Genomic DNA, 11,804 nt, shown 5'->3' on the forward strand with positions numbered 1-11,804 from the left:
AAATATTCGGCATCAAGAGGGCAGGGCCTGGAATGAGCACCACACAAAATCAGACAGCAGTACCTCCAGGCGTCCACCAGTAGGCGTCTACTTAATAGTACTGGTGAAAGCTCGGGGCCCGCATGCCAACCCCCAGTAAGCCCTTTCAGGCCAGGGTCCAGAGCGGGCCCCATGGAAAATGCGCCACCCCCCAACAACACCATCCCTAAAGACAAGGAACCAGAAACCGAAGAAATGTACACACCACTAAACAACAGTGAAGACAGATAAGTATGGTTCCTACCATCACATAAAAGGTGAAGGGTTAGTACTAACAGGGGGGGGGGAAATCACACCTGGGTTTGGAAGCATGAAGAACTATCACACTTGGTAGTTATATACCAAAAGTATTCAAGGATAAAAATTGAATTAAGAATCCCATCACTTCTCGGCCTTTTGGCTAAGATCAAGTATAATATCTGTTTTTATCAGTTTAATATCTGGCACGTCCCTTATCTAGGGACCATATATTACCAGTTCAGCATGCACCCCAAGGGGACTACCCTCCCACTAAAAAAGAACATGAGGGACTAGCTAACTGGAAAAGATATATTAGGGGTCATAAAGAAGTCTATATGAACCTTTGGTACCAACAAACCCAAGATGGTGAATGTCGCACCATCATTGATATACAAGGGCTCATAAACAACCTAATATGAACCTTTGGTACCAAAAAACCACTTGAGTATTTCACCAGGTTACACACTTATGGAAAATTGTAACTGCTAACCATGTATTTCCTAGGATACTTTATGGTAGACATCAGTTTAAAGATGCATACTATTCAGTACCCATTCATAACATTTCGGAGATACCTATTTACCTGGATGGGGTAACTATGGCAGTATAAATTGTCGACTATGGCTAATATCAGCCAAAACTGTTCCCAGATATTCAAACCAGCTCTGACACTATTAAGGAACATATCGTCATGGCATGTCTCTATGATATTTACGACAGACAAATCCATGGAAATAGCTAAATCAGCAGCATTAGCTACTATACTTATTTAGCCGAGCCTGTCATTCTATCCAGATAGATCTACGTTGACACCATCCACTACTATTGACTATCTGGTATTCAATTAACTCTACCCACTCATCTATAACATTGCCATAAGGAGAGTCAGCATATGACACAACCTGTAACAATTAATGGTATCAACCAACCATTCAACAAGTGGCTAGAGTAATTGGGAGTTAGTAGCAGCATTTCCAGCTACTTAACTTGAACCTTTCCATTAGAGCTAAGGTGCTAATGTTTTAAACTAAATACCCATACCCAGAACATGGTGGCAAATGGACTAATCTGGAGTCGTCATCATTATAGACACTGGGCGTAAAACCTAGTTGGAAATATTGAGCACGTTCTATTGGTAAAGCATATTATTCTGTAGTGCACCATTTTGCATGTTCGTTTATAAATTAACAACATCACAGTGGTGGCATATACCAAACCACTTGGGCAGAATAAATCGATATCATGTGACAATTTATTTAATAATTGGTAACCGTAGGTCGTCAAACATATTCGACCATCAGCAAACGTACCTACCAGGTGAGCTAAATACTGTAAACAGACATATTAAACCAAAGTATTTGCTGAAATTACAAAGCTATATGGAACACCAGATATCGATTTCCCTGTATTTCAATTGAATCACCACGTACCGATGTATGTCGCATGAAACCAAACTTTGAGGCAGTGGCAATGAATTCATTCCCGCTGAACTACGCACATGCCACGATAAATTAAACTACTGGGTTGCAGATTTGAAAAGACCATTACTGGGCCTGGGTTGCAGAATTGGGAAGACCACTGCTGGGCCTGGATTGTCAGACAGCACTATCGACACGATGACAGCATCCCATCGCATATCCACTAGGGAACATACTTGGCGGACACCAAGAAGTGGGAAGATACTATTCAAATACAGGAACTACATATTCAACTACAACAAAACCTGTACTGGAGTTCCTGGCAGGTCTTCACCACAATGAAGGACTCAGCTACTGCGCCATCAACACAGCCAGAAGTTCTCTGTCAGCCTACTTAACTCAGGCACCAGGACAACAGGCCATAGCGTACCACCCGCTGGTGATCAAACTCAGGAGAGGCATATTCAACTCTAATCCCCCAGACCTAGGTACACCCAAATCTGGGATGTCAGTGTGGACCTGACATACCTTAGGGGATGGTCACCAGCCAGGTCCCTCACCCTGGAACAGCCCACCCTGAAGACGGTCATGCTGATGGCCTTGTCTCAGCACAAAGAGTCCAGTTTCCTCCATCTACGATTTGACAATATGGTCTACTAGATCATGTTACATTTACCATTAGGGGCTGGTCAAACAGAGCAGACCAGGAACATCAGGTCTAGTCATGGTCTACCCATCTGAACCACGGTTATGTGTCATGACCCACTTATTGAACTACATCAACACAATAAGTAATCCTCGAGGGAGAGAAAAAGCCATATGGGTCAGCCACAAGAAACTTTATGGTCGGGTGACGAGCCAAACTATCTCAAGTGGCTCAAGCAGGTACTGGGAGTTGCTGGAGTACATACTAACGTGTATAAATCTTACTCCACCAGGGCAGCATCCACATCAGTGACTAAGAGGATGGACGAGCCTATGGACCACATCCTGGCTACAGCGGGGTGGTCTAGGGAGTATACGTTCCAAACTTTTATAACAAGCCGCTGGCAGAACCTGTATCGTTTGCAGAAAAAGTATTAGAATCTGCAAATATATAATTTAAGCCCGGGGGGAGCATTTTGGTCTTGTTATTGTTAATAACACCATTATTGTTTTACAAACAGATTCATGGTTGATTACGATAACATACTTCCTCCCTCGAATGACTTCGGCAGCGTGTGAAGTATGAACTGTTACACGGTTTGAAATCACAGAGCTTTAAAATCTTCACGTAGTCACTCACGTGACTCCGAAGTAAAATAGTAAGATTAAACGAGAACTTACCAGTTTGAAGTTTGATCTGTATTTTATGAGGAGTTACGATGAGGGATTACGTGCCCTCCGCTCCCACCCTTAATTATAGAGATCAACTGGTATTTAAGCTCTCCTTTTCTTTACTATATTTATTTCAATTACTGTGTCTGTCGGTGATTCCACACCGCTGTTTTGAAGTATGTCGCGCATGCGTGCTGGACGGGTTCTTCACGTAATCCCTCATCGTAACTCCTCATAAAATACAGATCAAACTTCAAACTGGTAAGTTCTCATTTAATCTTACTAGTATTGTGTGCAGTTTTGCAAATTTGAGGAAGGAAATTCTTGCTATTGAGGGAGTGCAGCGTAGGTTCACGAGATTAAATCCCGGGATGGCGGGACTGTCACATGTTGATAGAATGGAGCGGCTGAGCTTGTATACTCTGGAATTTAGAAGGATGAGAGGAGATCTTATTGAATCATGTACGATTATTAAGGGTTTGGACACGCTAAAGGCAGGAAACATGCTCCCGATGTTGGGGGAGTCGAGAACCAGGGGCCACAGTTTAAGAATAAGGGGTAAGCCATTTAAAACAGAGATGAGGAATACCTTTTTCACACAGAGGGTTATGAATCTGCGGAATTCTCTGCCTCAGAGGGAGGTGGAGGCCGATTCTCTGGATGCTTTCTAGTTAGATAGAGCTCTTAAAGATAGCGGAGTCAGGGGATATGGAGAGAAGGCAGGAACGGGGTACTGATTGTGGATGATCAGTCATGATCACTGTGAATGGCAGCGTTGGCTGAGGGCCAAATGGTGTACTCCTGTACCTATTGTCTATTGTCCATAGACACAAAATGCTGGAGTAACTCAGCGGGTCAGGCAGCATCTCTGGAGAACATGGATAGGTGACGTTTCACAGAGTGCTGGAGTAACTCAGCGGGTCAGGCAGCATCTCTGGAGAACTTGGATAGATGACGTTTCACAGAGTGCTGGAGTAACTCAGCGGGTCAGGCAGCATCTCTGGAGAACTTGGATAGGTGACGTTTCACAGAGTGCTGGAGTAACTCAGCGGGTCAGGCAGCATCTGTGGAGAACATGGATAGGTGACGTTTTGAGTCAAGACCATTCTTCTGATTCCAACACTTGTGCTTTATGCCGGATTCCAACATTTGCAGTTCATTGTGTCGACAATCCTCTTGTGCAGCTCCTTTGATTAAATACTTTTTACTTAATTGGAGCAGTGGGAGATTGCAACCTTATTTCGACTAATGCAATCAACCCGGCGTGCACAAACAAATAGATCAAATAGAACAAGTTGTCCTACAACTTTAGGCTGTGCACACCATACGTTAGAAGAAGATACTATTCAGAGAAATAAAAAATAATTTGATAACTCATATCTTTCTGAGTGTTTATTAATTTCATGGTGCAGTGTGGAGAACTTAATGTAAGAGCAGATTTTGTGGTTTGTCTCTTCAGTAGGATAAATATAGTCTTTATTTAACAGAGGCAGCATGAGGTGTAGATGGAGCCAATGGTGGGGAGTCAGATCTCTATGATGGACTGGGCTACACCTACATCTCTGTAATTTCCTGTGGTCTTGGGCAGAGCTGTTCCCAAACCAAGCTGTGATCCCAACAGTATGCTTATCTGTAGAAATTCATAAGAGTCACTGGAGACATGCCAAATGTCATTCTCCTAAGGAAGTAGAGGTGTGGGTGTGGCTTCTTGGCTGTCGCTCCAATGTGTTTGCTCCATGATAGATCGTTGGTAATATTAACACAGAGGAACTTAAAATTCCCAACCATTTCCACTTCTGCACCATTGATGCTGATTGGGGCATGTACTCCACCATGCTTCCTGGACAATAATTAACTCCTTCATCTTACTGGCATTGAGGGAAAGGTTATTGTTCTGACACCATGTTGCTAAGATAGACACAAAATGCCTGAGTAATTCAGCAGGACAGGCAGCATCTCTGGAGAGAAGAATGGGTGACGTTTCGGGTCGAGACCCTTCTTCACAGTCTAAGTTCTCTATTTCCTTCCTGTACTCCGTCTTGTCATTGTTTGTGATCCAGCCCACCACAGTGGTGTCTTATGCAAACTTGTAGATGGGGATAGACAATCTGGCCTTAAGAAACCTTTGTTATTTTGCTTCACTACATTTCATATTATTTTTCTTTCACTTTAAATTCTAAGCATTTTCTTACCTCATTCTAACTCTGGGGCTGTTTAAGAGCTCTCATTATTTAAGCTCTACAAATTTATAAATCTAGAAATCTTATATTCCAATATTCTTCATATATTGTTTGCAATTATGAAAGGCGTAGATAGGGTCGAGACGGTTTTTTTTCTCCCAGAGTGGAAATGTCAAATGCTGGATTGAAGGTGAGAGGGGGATGTTTAAAGGAGATTTGTGAAGCAAGTTTTTTTCCATTTTCCTTTGGTTAGAACACACTCCCAGAGGGGTTGGTGGAAGCAGTGGCGTTTAAGAGGCACATGGACAGGGAGTGCATAGAAGTGTATCGATCACGGACAAGTAGGTGAGATTAGTTTAGATGGCATCATGGTTGGTATAGACTATGTGGGCCGAAGGACCTGATCCTGTGCTGTACTATTCTCTGTTCTATTGTAGCCCATCCCATAGTGATTAGCGATCATGTCATAGGAGCAGAATTAGGCCATTCAACCCATCAAGTCTACTCCGCCATTCAATCACGGCTGATTTATCTTTCCCTCACAACCCCATTCTCCTGCCTTCTCCCCATAACCTTTGATGCCCTTACTAATCAAGAACCTATCAATCTCTGGTTTGAAAATACCCAATGACTTGGGCTCCACTGCTGCTTGTGGCGATGAATTCCACAAATTCATCATCTTCTGGCTGAAGAAATTCCTCCTCATCTCCATATTAAAGATACATCCTTTAATTCTGAGGCTATAACCTCTGGTCCTAAGCTCTCCCACTAGTTGAAACATCCTCTCCTCACTCTATCCAGCAAATAGGACAGGCCGTTCGGCCCACCGGGTCCGTGCCGACCAGCGATCCCCACACATTAACACTATCCTACACCCATTAGGGACATTTTTTTACATTTACTAAGCCAATTTACTTACAAACCTGTACGTCTTTGGAGTGTGGGAGGAAACCGAAGATCTCGGAGAAAACCCACCGTGACTGCTCAAAGCAATTCTGAAACAATGTGTGTTTAGTTATAAAAGCTGGAGTAACTCAGTGGGTCCGGCAACATCTCTGGAGAAAAGGAACAGGTAACATTTTGTGTCGAGACCCTTCTTCAGACTGAGAGTTCGAGGAAAGGGAAGTGAGAGTTATAGAAGGTACTTAGAACAAATGCATTAAAGATACGCAAATAACAATGATGATCAAAGAAAGGTGGAGCCCACAATGCTCCATTGTAGGCTGTAGGGTAGGTGATAATGAGATACGGATAGGGATGAAAAACATGGTATAAAAACCTCCGTGAAGATCACACCTGTACAACACATGGAGGCAGAGGCATGGTTGAAGTTTTGGGTCGAGATCTGAATCAGGTCCAGATGTCAGCCGTCTACACGAAATGGTCACCGTGACTCTGCCTCCACAGATGCTGCTTGACTCACTGAGTTCCGGCAGGGGTCATCCAGGTTGCAGGATCTGCAGTCTCCCTGTCTCCTGTAAAACCTGATGTGTGGCTTACAGTATGTGGATGGTGACCATCAGCTATGGGAACCTTGCCTGCTAAACTAATGTGTAGGAAGGAACTGCAGATGCTGGTTTAAACCGAAGATGGATACTAAAAGCTGGAGTCATTCAACGGTTCAGACAGCATCTCTAGAGAAAAGGAATGGGTGACATTTCGGGTCGAGATTGTCTGAAGCGATTGTCTGAAGAAGGGTCTCGACCCGAAACGTCATCTATTCCTTTGTTCCAGAGATGCTGTCTCACCCGCTGACTTACTCCAGCTTTTAGAAAATGTGCCTAACCCAGCATGCCAACTTGGTCAGCGTGGACAAGGTGGGTGAAAGAGCCTGTTTCTGTGCTGTACAACTCCACACTGGAAGACTCAAACTTTGGCATGGATTTGGGCCACAATTTGTCCTGTTTTCTCCATTACTTCCAATTCTCCCATTACTACAATCAGTCTCAAGAAGGGTCACAACCCTAAATGTCACATATCCATGTTCTCCACAGATGCTGCCTGACCCGCTGAGTTACTCCAGCACTCTGTGAAATGTCACCTATCCATGTTCTCCACAGATGCTGCCTGACCCGCTGAGTTACTCCAGCACTCTGTGAAATGTCACCTATCCATGTTCTTCACAGATGCTGCCTGACCCGCTGAGTTACTCCAGCATTTCGTGTCTATCTTCAGATAAAACAGCATCTGCAGTTCCTTCCTGCACAACGGTCTGGCAAAGTTCCTCCAGCACATTGTGTCTTGCTCAAGATCCCAGCCTCTGCAGTTCCTTGTGTCTCCATTATACAATGGAGATCACTGCCACATCTCTTTAAAGTATGCCAGACGCTCTCCTCCTCTCGCCAATGGCCAAACCCTCTCTCACTCCCCCCCCCCCCCCCCCCCCCCAACCGCCGGTGCTAACAGTCTAAAGGAAGGGTCCCGACACGAAACGTCATCTGTCCATTTCCCTCCACAGATGCTGCCTGACCCGCTGAACCCTCCAGCACTTTGTGTCTTCCTCGAGATCCTAGCATCTGCAGTTCCTTGGGTCTCCAAATATCCTCAACATTGTTCTAGTAAAGCTTCCCATCCTTGGTCCTGATGACTTCAACCTGCGCCCCATCTCCTCTCAACTTCTCCCCTCTTCTCCCTCCCTCCCCCTCCCCTCCCACCCTTCCTTCTGCTCCCCTCCCTCCTGCCGTGGAGCTGGAGCCGGCTCCATTTCTGGGAGGGACCAGACACCTTTCAGTCCACCGCCGCGGCCAATAGAGTGGAGAACGTCTCTCTTAAAGACGATGCGCCAAGCCAATGGTGCGAGTGGGTGCGCCGCTTGTGGCGACTGCGCTGTCTTTCACATGAGAGTTATATAGTGCACCGTGCAGCAGCGGCACTGGGGATGTGTACACACTGGCGGCTGCCTGTCACTGGAGGCATGCACACTGTACAATGACCGGGGACTCGCCGACTCACAGAGACAGAGACAACGCTCCCTTCCCTCCACTCAACCGTGAGTATCTCTGTCCATGCACTCGCTATCTCTCGCCCCGCACAGACACAGTGAAGATAGACACAAAATGCTGGAGTAACTCAGCGGGACAGGCAGCATCTCTGGAGACAAGGAATGGGTGACGTTTTGGGTCGAGACCCTTCTGCATTCCGGGCGCTGGCTTTCCCGGCGTCCGATGCATTAATGCGCTGCTAAAGCGTTTGAAGTTTGTGGGTCGGCAGCTCTGATTGTGCAGCTCGGCGCTTCCTTGTGGAAGGAGAGAGGGAGAGGGGGGGTGAGGGAGAGGGGGAGAGAAAGGGGAGAGAGAGGGAGAGAAGAGAGGGGTGGGAGGGGGAGAGAGAGGGAGGGATGGGTAGATGGAGGGGGTGCGAGGGGATTAACAGTCGGCATCCGATGGAGCCGGGATTTGCCGGCCGCTCGCAACGCAGACAGCGCGACGCGTTATCCCGGCGAGATGGGGATGAAATCTGTGGCCCCGGTATTCCCCCCACCCCGTGCCCGGCGTCCGGGAGGAGACGTGACCGATGCCCGGGGGCAAGGAGGGCTGCTCCCAACCCTGCCCGTCTCACAGCGGCATAGACTTCAGCCGAGCCGCGCCGCCTGCACTGAAACAAAGAGCAGTCGGCGGGCAGTGTGTGTGTGTGTGTATACACTCGTTCCCCAGCCCCGCACACCCACAGCCAGCCCTGAGCCGTGCCCTCTCGTTCTCACGCAGTCTGGCCAGCCTTTGGACCTCCAATCCGTCTCCCACTCTCGGGATAATGCTGGCAACCTGCATCGGTGTTTTGTTTTGGACCCTTCTTTGTCTGTCATCTCAGACGACTCCTCCCTCCCTCCCCCCTCTCTGCCTCTCCTCCCTCCCTCCCTCCCTCAGTCCCCACCACCCACTGAGCCGCTTCACCTGAAGGCCAGACATACATAATGGCCAGCAGCCGCTGCCAGAGATGCCGCTGCCTGTCCCGCTGAGTTACTCCAGCATTGTTGTGTCTGTCTGCAGCATAAACCAGCATCTACAGCCTCCCTCCACATACAGAGGGTCGGACACGCGAGTCTATGTCACGGCCACTCCACGGGGAGGGGTGAACTTTGACTGCATTTTGTCCACGGCTCTTTATCCCGGGGCCAGTGAACGTTCACTTTAGTTTAGAGATACAGCGCGGAAACAGGCCCTTCGGCCCACCGAGTCCGCACTGACCAGCGATTCCCGCACACTAACACTATCCCCCCACACACACCAAGGACTATTTAAACTTTTATCAAAGCCAATTAACCTACAAACCTGTACGGATTTGGAGTGTGGGAGGAAACCGGAGCACCCGGAGAAAACTGCACGGGGAGAACGTACAAACTCGGTACAGACAGCGCCCGTAGTCAGGATTGAACCCGGGTCTCTGGCGCTGTGAGGCAGCAACTCTACCGCTGGGCCACAGAGTTTCAACGAGCGGATGTCTGTGCGACCTTTATTATATAGACGGGGGTCTAACACTGTCAGAGTGAGGCCACCGCTCGCCGTCAGCCGGCCCTTTGACTCTCAGCCGCGGCTGCTTCCCCACTGCACGGCGGCAGGGAGCCGGGTTCGACCCTGACTACGGGTGCTGTCTGTGTGGAGTTTGCACCTTCTCCCCGTGACCGCGTGGGTTTTCTCCGGGTGGAACACTTCCACACTCCAAAGATTTGTAGGTACATAGGCTTGGTATAAATGTAAATTGTCCCCAGTGTGTGTAGGATAGTGCGGTGATCGCTAGTCGGTGTGAACTCGGTGGGCCGAAGGGCCTGTTTCCGCGCTGTATCTGTAAACTAAACAAATCTCGCCTCGTTTACACGGCTCTTCCACTTAACCCATCACACTGACCCCCTCCACGATGAGAGTGAGGCCCAGTGCAAATTGGAGGAACAGCAACTGTATTCCACTTGGGCAGCTTGCACCTCAGCGGTATGAACATTGACTTCTCTAACTTCAAGTAACTAATTATCTCTCTCTCTCTCTCGCCCCCACTCTCCCTCTCTCCATCTCTCCCCTATCTGACTAGTTTCACTATCCTCCAGATTAGATTTTACTGATCGCATGCCTCGTTGGCAGCTTCCCCTGGCCAACAATGAACCTTGATTAGTACGGGAGTCAAGAGATACGGGGAGAAGGCGGGAGAATGAGGTTAAGAGGGAAAGATAGATCAGCCATGATGGGCCGAATGACCTAATTGTGCTCCTCTCACTTATGAACCAATCTTCGTTTTCACATCTCGCCCTTCAATATATCTATGTGTCTCTCTCTTCCCTGAGTCTCAGTCTGAAGAAGGGTCTCGACCCGAAACGCCACCCATTCCTTCTCTCCAGAGATGCTGCCTGTCCCGCTGAGTTACTCCAGCATTCTGTGTCTACCTTTGGTATAATCCAGCAGTTGTAGTTCTTTTGTTTCTATAACCTGGAACGAGTTTTACTGGCCTATCTTTCGAGCTGGCCGGCCCGCGTTGTGGAGGGAAGAGTGAGAGCGGGGGTGCGGCGCTGGTTCATACCCAGCGAGCGACACACACGGGCACAACTTGCCAACTACTTGCGCCTTTGTTTGGGAGAATGGGGTGCGGAAAGTGGCGATGGACTTGGCTTCAGTAACGAGCCTCCGGTGCGGCCGGCGCCTTGCGGACTGAGCATAGATGCTTCACCGCCAAAAAGCATCTCCACGCTAGCGGGGGAGTCGGGCCCCTCTCCCAGGTCCCGACCCGAAACATCACCCATTCCTTTGCTCCAGAGATGCTGCCTGACCCTCTGGGTTACTCCAGCTCTCTGTGGCTAACCAACACAGTCTCGCACATGGCATAATGTGTCGCCGCAAGCTTCCCGACTTCGTTATTATCTATGGAGCAACTACCCTGTCTCTCTATAGCGCCACATTCCTCCAATCCCAGCGTTGGGCAGGCGGGAGGTGGAGAGGAGATTTATCCGGAGTTGCCCGGCGGCTACATTAGCGTAACAGGTACATGCGGAGAGGCAGCTCTGGGTCTTCCCGCGGCCACCGCGATGGTAGATAGACCGAGAGCGCACGGTGGCGCAGCGGTAGAGTTGCTGCCTCACAGCACCAGCAACCCGGGTTCCACACTGACTACGGGTGCTATCTGTACGGAGTTTGTCCGTTCTCCCCGTGACCGCGTGGGTTTTCTCCGGGAGCTCCGTTTTCCAACCACACTCCAAAGACGTGTATGTGTTTAGCTGGTGTATTTTGGTAAAATTGTCCCTAGTGTGTTTATGTTAGTGTAATCAATTAGGGCAATCAATTGTCGGCGTAGACTCAAAGGGTTTGTGTCTCTAAAGTGATCATTGAGGCTAAACCTCACAGCATGAGAAATCAGCGGGTCAAGCAGCATCTGTGTAGAACATGGATAGGTGACGTTTCACAGAGTGCTGGAGTAACTCAGCGGGTCAGGCAGCATCTGTGGAGAACATGGATAGGTGACGTTTCACAGAGTGCTGGAGTAACTCAGCGGGTCAGGCAGCATCTGTGGAGAACATGGATAGGTGACGTTTCACAGAGTGCTGGAGTAACTCAGCGGGTCAGGCAGCATCTGTGGAGAACATGGATAGGCGACGTTTTGGATCGGGACCTTTCTTCAGACTTTGTGCAAACGG

At 48.3% G+C, this 11,804-nt stretch overlaps 1 pseudogene; it reads left to right on the forward strand.

Annotated features, from left to right (window-relative positions):
- The first annotated feature begins 419 nt into the window (after window positions 1–419).
- Window positions 420–533, forward strand: LOC116978170 (annotated as a pseudogene).
- Window positions 534–11,804: the final 11,271 nt, after the last annotated feature.

The sequence above is a fragment of the Amblyraja radiata genome, chromosome 10 (genome assembly GCF_010909765.2).
Source record: "Amblyraja radiata isolate CabotCenter1 chromosome 10, sAmbRad1.1.pri, whole genome shotgun sequence".
Taxonomy (NCBI): domain Eukaryota; kingdom Metazoa; phylum Chordata; class Chondrichthyes; order Rajiformes; family Rajidae; genus Amblyraja; species Amblyraja radiata.